Source organism: Filicampus tigris, chromosome 7 (genome assembly GCF_054856515.1).
Source record: "Filicampus tigris isolate MCC_2025a chromosome 7, RoL_Ftig_1.0, whole genome shotgun sequence".
Classification (NCBI taxonomy): domain Eukaryota; kingdom Metazoa; phylum Chordata; class Actinopteri; order Syngnathiformes; family Syngnathidae; genus Filicampus; species Filicampus tigris.
This window is the reverse complement of record NC_141223.1, coordinates 26,266,970-26,276,446: the sequence shown is the minus strand read 5'-3', so window position 1 is coordinate 26,276,446 and position 9,477 is coordinate 26,266,970.

Sequence of the window (9,477 nt, the reverse complement as noted above, 5' to 3'; positions counted from 1 at the left end):
ACATAAACAACCAATCATAACAGTAACCCCCCGCCTCCCTCAAGGGGCACCACCTGGTGCCCAGAATGTAAAACAACAGAAACAAGGTGAAAAAATAAATAAATTTGACCGGAAAATCTGTTGGAAGCCTCACATTAAATATATAAAATATAAACTTTCAAAAATTATTTCTATCCTGTCTAAAGTAAAACATTTTCTCAACCAAAAATCCTTGCACATTCTTTACAATTCACTAGTTTTACCATATTTAAATTATTGTTCAGAGGTCTGGGGAAACACATACAAGAATTCAATGCAGCCTCTTTTTATACTGCAAAAAAGAGCTATGAGAGCAATCCACAACGCCAGTTATCTGCACCACGCAAATCCACTGTTTCTACGCTTTAAAAGTTTAAAATTGTTTGATCTTATAGAATATAAAACTATGCAACTAATCTACAAAGCAAAACATAATTTACTGCCAGGTAATATTCAAAAAATGTTTTCAGAAAGGGCGGCACGGTGGTCGACTGGTCAGCACGTCCGCCTCACAGTTCAGAGGTCGTGGGTTCGATCCCGGCCCCGGCCTCCCTGTGTGGAGTTTGCATGTTCTCCCCGTGCCTGCGTGGGTTTTCTCCGGGTACTCCGGTTTCCTCCCACATTCCAAAAACATGCATGGTAAGTTGATTGGACTCTCTAAATTGCCCCTAGGTGTGATTGTGAGTGCGGATGTTTGTCTTTCTGTGCCCTGCGATTGGCTGGCAACCAATTCAGGGTGTCCCCCGCCTACTGCCCAAAGACAGCTGGGATAGGCTCCAGCACGCTCCGCGACCCTTGTGAGGATAAGCGGTATAGATAATGGATGGATGGATGTTTTCAGAAAGAGAAGGTGGCTATAATCTAAGGGGAACACACAATTTAAAGACAAAGTACTCACGCGCGACAATGAAAAGTTTTTCTGTATCTATATGTGGAGTAAAACTATGGAATAAACTGAATACTGATCTACAACAATGCCCAAACATACACCAGTTCAAAACGAAATATAAAATAAGTATTTTAGAGAAATCTAAAGATGAAGAGGGGCTGATAGAGTTGTAGTTATTATTATTATTATTATTATTATTATTATTATTATTATTATTATTATTATTATTATTTTGATTATTATTATTATATTATGGTCATTACTGCCTGGTTATATTATCATTACTGCTATTATTACTATTGTTCTTGTGCCATTATGTAAACCCATTTACCCATATTTCTAATAATAGGTGTACCAATCCGTTTTAACAGAATCCAGAATAATCTAATCGTGAACTACGCTTAACAACATTTATTTATATAATAGTAATCAGTAGTCGATATGGAAGTGTATTGCCTGTAGTTTCTATCATATATAATACTATATCTTTTTATAGAATTAGCGGAAAATTGGAAAGTATTGTAACATCTTCTGATAAAATGGAAATAAAAGGGGTAGGAATATAAAAGTATACATGTATTTCTTCTTACTCCTTTTCGAACATGTAATGTATGTCTGCTTTTTTGTGTGCACTTAAATGACACTCCTTTTTTTGTTGTTGTTTTTTTTCTTATTATTTTATTTTTATTTATTATTTTCTTATATGTTCGAAATAAAGCGGAAAAAACAAAACAAAAAAACAATTACATTGATACAAGAACTAAAGTAATTAAATAGACACAAAAGAATCATGATGAAAACATGAAACTAAATTCTAAATCAAAACCAAAATCAAGAACAGATCGGAGAAGGCTAGTCCTTGTGGAACCAGTCCGGTGGGCGTCCAGCAGGCCTGACGAGAGGGTCATGGCAGGACCAGTCTGGTGGGCGACCCGGAGGCCAGGAGAGAGGGTCGTGGCGGGGACAAGCTAGTGGCCCTCTGGAAGGCCAGACAAGAGGTTTTTGGTGCGACCAGTCCGGTGGGCGTCCAGAAGGCCTGACGAGAGGGTCATGGCGGGGCCAGTCTGGTGAGAGTCCAGGGGGCCACACAGGGGATGAAGGCAGCCTCAGGTCTTGCGCCGGTGTAGCAGAATCCAAGAGCAGCCGCAGAGGTTGCGCCTCCAGAGCCGACTCAGAGGGCAGCCGAAGGCCTTGCGCCACTGGAGCAGAATCAGAGAGCAGCCGAAGGCCCTGCGCCGTCATAGCAGAATTCAAGGGCAGCCGCAGAGGTCGCGCCGCCGGAACAGAGTCAGAGGGCAGCCGAAGACCTTGCTCCACTGGGGAAGAGCCAGAGTCAGGTGGTGCTGAGTAGCTAGGATGAGGCCTGCATTTGCTGAGGTGCCGGGAAGGGGGCCTGGCACTGCAGAGGAACTGGCATGGGAGCCTGTAGTTACCGAGGTGCCGGGAAGAGGGCTTGGCACTGCAGAGGAGCCGGCATGAGGGCCTGTAGTAGCCGAGGTGCCAGGAAGAGGGCATGGCACTGCTGAGGCACCGGGTGGAGAGGAGCTGGCATGGGAGCCTGTAGTTGCCAAGGTGCCCGTAAGGGGGCCTGTCACTGCCGAGGCATCGGGACGGGGGCCCGCATTTGCTGAGTTGCCGGGAAGGGGGCCTGGCATTGCAGAGGAGCTGGCACGGGAGCCTGTAGTTGTCGAGGTGCCGGGAAGAGGGTCTGGCACTGCTGACGCACTGGGTGCAGAGGAGCCGGCATGAGAGCCTGTAGTTACCAAGGTGCCGGGAAGAGGGCTTGGCACTGCAGAGGATACGGCATGAGAGCCTGTAGTTGCCGAGGTGCTGGGAAGAGGGCACGGCACTGCCGAGGCACCGGGTGCAGAGGAGCCGGCATGAGAGCCTGTAGTTGCCAGGGTGCTGGGAAGGGGGCCTGGCACTGCCAAGGCATCGGGACTGGGGCCTGCATTTGCTGCCGGGAAGGGGCCCTGCCTCATCAGCCTGCCACCATAGAGGTTGGGACGCACACGAGACACAAGAGATTGGGAGTACAGATAGTGAGGAATGTAAACTAGAAGAAACGGGATGAACAGTACTAGGTGAAGTACGCAGTGAACGAGGTGTCGAAAAAGGCAGGGAGTGTAGTGGCTTGGGTAAAGGTTCGTAATGACGTGACTTGGAAAAAGCTGAGGAGGAACCAGAATCTCTACTCGGACGCCTACATTGGCCAGCCTGCGGGGGTCCCGTGCAAATGGCCAACCGGGCACCCAAGGAAGGGTCTGAAGGGAAGGGTTCAGTGGTGGACACTAAGGGTACAGGTTCGGAATGACGCGACTTGGAAAAAACGGACTTATGGCAGGAACCAGAACCTCTACTCGGGCGTCTACGATGGCCACCCCGCGGGGGTCCCGTGTAAATGGCCAACCAGGCACCCAAGCTAGGGTCTGTTGGAAAGTGTTCTAGAGTGGACACTAAGGAATCATCATCAGAAAAACGTGACAAAAACTGACAAGGGCTTGAATAGTGACTTGGGAAGGGACTCGGAAAACCAAAATTAGTGTCAAAATCTGAATCGGAAACCAAGGGATCATCATCGTACAAAAACTGAGGAGGGCTTGAAAAAGCAGGAAACCCCAAATCAATGTCAGAATCAGAATCAGAAAGGAGACAACAGATATCAGGACTGGAAGAGAGTTTGCATCCTCACTCAAAGAAGTTTTGACGTACTGGCAATGTGTCAGTGTGTAACTCAAATGTTTAAACTGTAAGAATTCAGGTCTATATGACATCATAAAGGACAAAGAATAAACGGATCATAACATCTGCAGAGCAACTGATACAACACATAAACAACCACTCATAATATAAATGACATTTTTAATGTGTCCCAAGCACTAAAACTTATACTATTTGCAGGTGATGTGAATATGTTCTACAGTAGTAATAATTACGATGATCATGTAACTAAAAGGGAATAATAATCTATCAAAAAGTGGATGGATATGAATAATCTCTAAATTTAAACAAAACTCAATTAATGATGATTGATAATTTTAGGATTAATTCTGAATTGCAAATAATTAATAATAATAATAAATAACAAATAATTAGATTTAACATTTTAGTGAAAAATAAATGTAGAAAACCAAATTATCAAAACAAAAATCCCCAAAACCCTTTTAATTATGAATCATTGAAACATTGCCTTGATGAAAATGCACTTTGGATGCTATATTGCACATCGGTACTACCATATTTCATTTACTGTCCCTGGCGGAGCTGGGGGGGTGGTAGGGGGACTATTCTCCACACTTCCCCTCCTCACACTTCCTGGCCTTCAAAATAAAAGCATACCAGCAAACCACTATACACAGCCGGTGTGCTACGGCGTATTTCCGGAAGTAGGGAAGACAAGACAGAAGAAGTGCATGAACTCCACCTTGATGTGCCGGCGTCATCCTTGCGTGCTGTGTGCAGCTTGACGATACTCGTGGACAAAAGTTGTTTTGAAACAGTTGAGTTCTTAGTCGGGGGGCGTTGCTTCAAAAAGACAGCGACAACAATGGATATCGTGCCTACTACAACCATAAAGGGACCGAGATGATTAGACGATGCATTTAATTTTATTGCGGAAACGATCTGAAAGGTGGCGACTAAAGGGGAACGTGGGTGAGTAGCTTCTTTTTACACATACGCCGCTGCCAAACTAGTTTGCTTTGCAGCAGCAACAAGCTGCGTGGTGCATTCTCTCCTCCGTGTGGGAAACTGTATGTCATCGCAACATGTGACATAATGGACCGATCAGAGCAGCAACAATTCCTGATGTGTGTGTGGCATGTGTTGCAGACCTGTCGCCAACAGCACAATGCGTCGGTCATGTGAATCAATGCAGCAGTTGTCGCTCTCGCCGTTGCAGGAGTAGAAAGAAGCCTAAAAAGAAGCCTTTCATCAAGTAGGCTGATATGAAATTTGGCCGCCTCGTGAGCACGTCACACGCATGAGGGCCGATTAGTGGGCCGGACTAAAATCCACTTACGGCCATGCTTAGTCCAGCCCTTTTTAAAAATTTGTCAGCCCCAACGCCCCGCCCCAAAAATAGGCATCCAGCCAGGCCGGAGGGTCCGACCGGTCCGGCCCAGGGATGGACTGCCCAGCTCTGGTTGTTTCCTTATCATTGCTGGTACAGGAAGTCCTCAGTTTACGAACGAGTTCCGTTCCTACACTGATGATGTAACCTGAATTTCCGCGTATGTCATATTTCACCGTTAAAGTCGAAATCAAAAGGCTTGGTATAAAAAAAAATTTTAAAAAACGAAAATACATTAAAATAAAAACATAAGATGCTGTACTTACATTACTACCGAGAGGTGGACGGAGACAAAGGAGAGGAGGGCGAAAAAGGCAAAGATAGTACCGGCGCGCACAGACATGATCGAGACACTCTGCGCATGCTCAATCGCAAGGAATACTGGACTTGGTAGTACAGGAAGTGCTCGTATGAGGAAGTTCGATGTTTGGCGCTCAACCACCGCAAATACACAAGCAGAGGTAAACAAGCTCAGAGACGCAGACCAAAAACACACTTTTGGAGCGAGGAGGAAACCGGCTGCTTAATTCATGTGGTGAGTGACATGAATGTCAAATGTTTTATTTAGAGTTGAAAGTAACTGTCAGTAAGTAAAGTGGAAATGACGTCCATTTGAGTCACCACGCCGTGTGGTGCCGTACACATTCAAATGTCGGAACAACTCTGTCCACTCATTCATGCAAACGGGATATTCAGAATGTTTCAGAAATCGGAATTTTGACCTTAACCCGAACATTGACTGCATGTAAACATTGTCACTTTGGTGCTGGGGACAAAATGGCGGAAGAGGCACGGGCGTCGTAAACTTGAAACGTCCTAGATCGCGTATGTCGCGTATGAGCGGCTGCAGCATTCAGGTTTCAAATTTCCCGCGGTCAAACATGAACAAATGAAGCGAAGCGGGACGCCTCATCTGTGTTTGGTATGAATGTAGCATTACCATTGTTATTATTGTTACTTTCAATTACCATTCCTGGTATGAACTTTTGATGCTGTGTTACAGTTGATAAACATTGCTTTTTTTTCATTACAAATGTTGTTTTTTAATGTTTAATGCAAAATTGATGCTGTTACAGTAAATCTTGCAGGAAGCAGCTAAATTTGTTTTCTACGCTTAATATTAAATACATTTTAATATAAATGAGAATGGGGCTGGCACTAAATACATTCTCTTCCTCAAACTTCTTTTCAGGCCAGGTGTTAAGTTTTGATCGGAAATGTGTTTTTGGTTGACTTGTTTATGTTGACCGCCGCCTGAAATAAATGAATGAATAAATAAAATGAAAATATTAAGTGATGTGTTTATCTTTCATCTAAAACACAGGTGTGAAACTCAAAGCCCGGGGAACAGATCTGACCTGTGACATCATTTTATGTGGCCCGCGAAGGCAAATCATGTGGCTCAAATTCATGTTTCTTGCAAAATGTCTTCATTTTTAATAACAGAGATGCTAGATTGCAAGATTTCTTTGTTTCCAATTGCCCTTCTTAAAATAGTATAAATATAGTTGAACAAACTATTTACTGGCTTCTGATTTCAAAAATAGTTATCATCAATCTGTTGTCTTTGCGATGTGATAATATAAGGTGATCATTCATGCATATGGGTTCATAGGAGACAGTAACAAGTGCTCAGCTGTGCATCGAGAAATGAATAATTTGAAAACAGCAAAGTCTGCAGCAGTAAGGATGAGAAAAGGATTCTTGCTGAATTTTAGGACTCTAAAAGAGGGCAGATCGAATTTCAAACCGATTACTATGTCCATGAACCAGAACAAATTTGCTATTCCCCTTTTATTCGTACATTTGTTTTGCATGTAAACAACAGTCATGTTTAGTCTATTCCTGCAGTTTGTAAAGAAATGTGACCTAAGCTTTGAGTCTTTCATCTATTATACTGTATTCACCATAGATATTAAAACTCATTCGTGACAAGTAGGCTACAGTATGTCAAAGATGCCTGTTAACTGGGACTGCTGGCAGTGAATGAATATATGTGCGATGCTACAGTTAACCATTTCCAATAATTAGGTAATTAGTTGTAGTAAATGTTTTGGTTACCATGGTTGCTATGCGAATACAAAATTGTAATAAGCCATGGGAACCTTTTGTATATCTATGAACCAGAGGCTAAAAGTTCTTGGCAATCTAGGTGGAAATGGATCCGCAGTGTATTGCACCTCATCTTCAGCCTGTAGGTAATAAGTCAGGGGAAATATATTTTGTAAGGTCGATAGGCTGTGTGGCTTATCTTTCACCAGGAACAATGCTATTACAGAGCACCACAAGCCACAACCCAGCAACCTAGCCCTCAACCTCCACCCTCCACACCCCCATGCTGTGGACCCATTAAGGCAGACTTAATTAAACCACAACTCATTGTCTCAGCAGGAGAGGAAAGGTGGATGAGGGAAGGACCTGCGGAAGCAGGGGTACCATTGCACTTTTAACAGCCCTTTTCACTATATAGCACTCAGCTGGCGGTCACCCTTCGATGCACATGCTTCACTCTTGTGCTGCTTCGGTTCAATGCTCGAAGCAATGCTTATTCCAAACTTGATATGTGTTAAGACAAATAGAAAGTGTGTCTCCAGCATGAGGAATTGTTGGCCTATTAGAAAATGTGTGTGTGTGCGTATGTGTGTGTGTAAAGGGGAGCGGGCAGCTCTGTCCATCTGCCTGCCATCCGTACAAGGTCAGCAGGTGAATGGGTGACATCACAGTGGCAGTGCCAATTCAACAATTGAGGCTTTCTTGCCACCTTGCCCATCATCAAATATGCAAGCCCGCCCTCACCTGCTGTGATTCCATTACTCCGGTTGCCTGTACCAGCAGCACTCACAGTTTCTGTAGCATATTAAACAGATTAATAGAACAGTGCTCCAGGGAGAGAGCAGCCTGTCAATCTGAGCTAAAAAAAAAAAAAAAAAAAAGCTGAAAATTAAAAAGGCCCATGGCTAAACTGATTGGGGGTGGGGGCTTAGAATCATGTTTAGCAGAAAGAGACAAAAAGAAAAAAGAGTGTAAATATCCTTAAATTATAAAGAACACTGCCACGTGGAGAAAAAAACCCCACAAAGAAATGATGATGAAGGAAATTATATCGATCATACAATATTGAGGCAGAGTGCTTTGTATGATTTATATCTATAAGAAATAAAGCCTATCTATAAGAAGTAAAATCTACAAATGTGGTCTTCTTCCCTCAGGACACTATTCATTTCAGGTAGACTGTACTTTGTTTATCAGTCAATTCACTCTGTTGATTTGATGTAAACTTTAAGACCAAACCAGGGCATTTCTGTTGTAACTCGATACCTTTGATGTTCGTCTGGGGAAAAATATCTGAGGAGAGCATCTATGAAGCCGGAGGAGCAGGTGATGTTCACCCTCATTCTGGCAGACTCCAGAGGAAAATTCAATCTGGTCCTCTGCTTGCAGAGAAATTGGGAGATGGGGTGAAGAGTACAGATAGAAGCGATTTTATTTTATTTTTTTAACATTCATACTTGCTTTCTGGAAAATAATGCTGGAATACAGGGCCTGCCTCCAAACAGGGTAATGGTGATGTAAATATAGAAGTTTGCCGTCGGAATTGCTGACGGCAGCCCGTTTAAAATCACAGACTGGCCTTTAGGCGGATACTAGACCCACCCCCACCCGCACTCCGAAAAAAGGCAAATGACGGACGATGGAAGGGTACCCACGCTGCTGACAGATGACGAATAACGGACACTCAATTTTTAGTAAATTGCCCAGCTCTGCTTATTAGCATAGGTGTAGTTTGTTTGATAAGCGAAAATGTAGTAACATTAGCAATCTATAATGTTGAATACAGAATCACAAAATTTACATAAAAAATAGATTACATTTGAAATAATAAGACCATTGATTAATTAATTTCCCCACTTTCTTAAATTGATGTCTTGACTCCATAGCTTTGGTAATACAGATACTGTATGATTTACAGAATTTGATACTCTACCATGTACATGGTCAAACTGCAGGAAAAAAATGCTGATCATCGAAGAAAAAAAATTACAACAACGTGAAAATAGAGTTGATATTATCAGTCAGGGGCGTGGTGGTCGACGGGTTAGCACGTCCGCCTCACAGTTCAGAGGTCGTGGGTTTAATCCTGTCTCCGGCCTCCCTGTATGTTCTCCCCGTGCTTCCGTGGGTTTTCTCCGGGTACTCCGGTTTCCTCCCACATTCCAAAAAAAATGCATGGTAAGTTGATTGGCCTCTCTAAATTGCCCCTAGGTGTGATTGTGAGTGCGGATGTTTGTCTCTGTGTGCCCTGCCCTGTGATTGGCTGACAACCAATTCAGGGTGTCACCCGCCTACTGCGCGAAGACAGCTGGGATAGGCTCCAGCACGCCCCACGACCCTTGTGAGGATAAGCGGTATCGATAATGGATGGATGGATTATCAGTCAGCTAGAGATGACGGACAGTGTCTCTTGTCTCTCGCTGCAGTGAAGCATGGCAAATCGTCT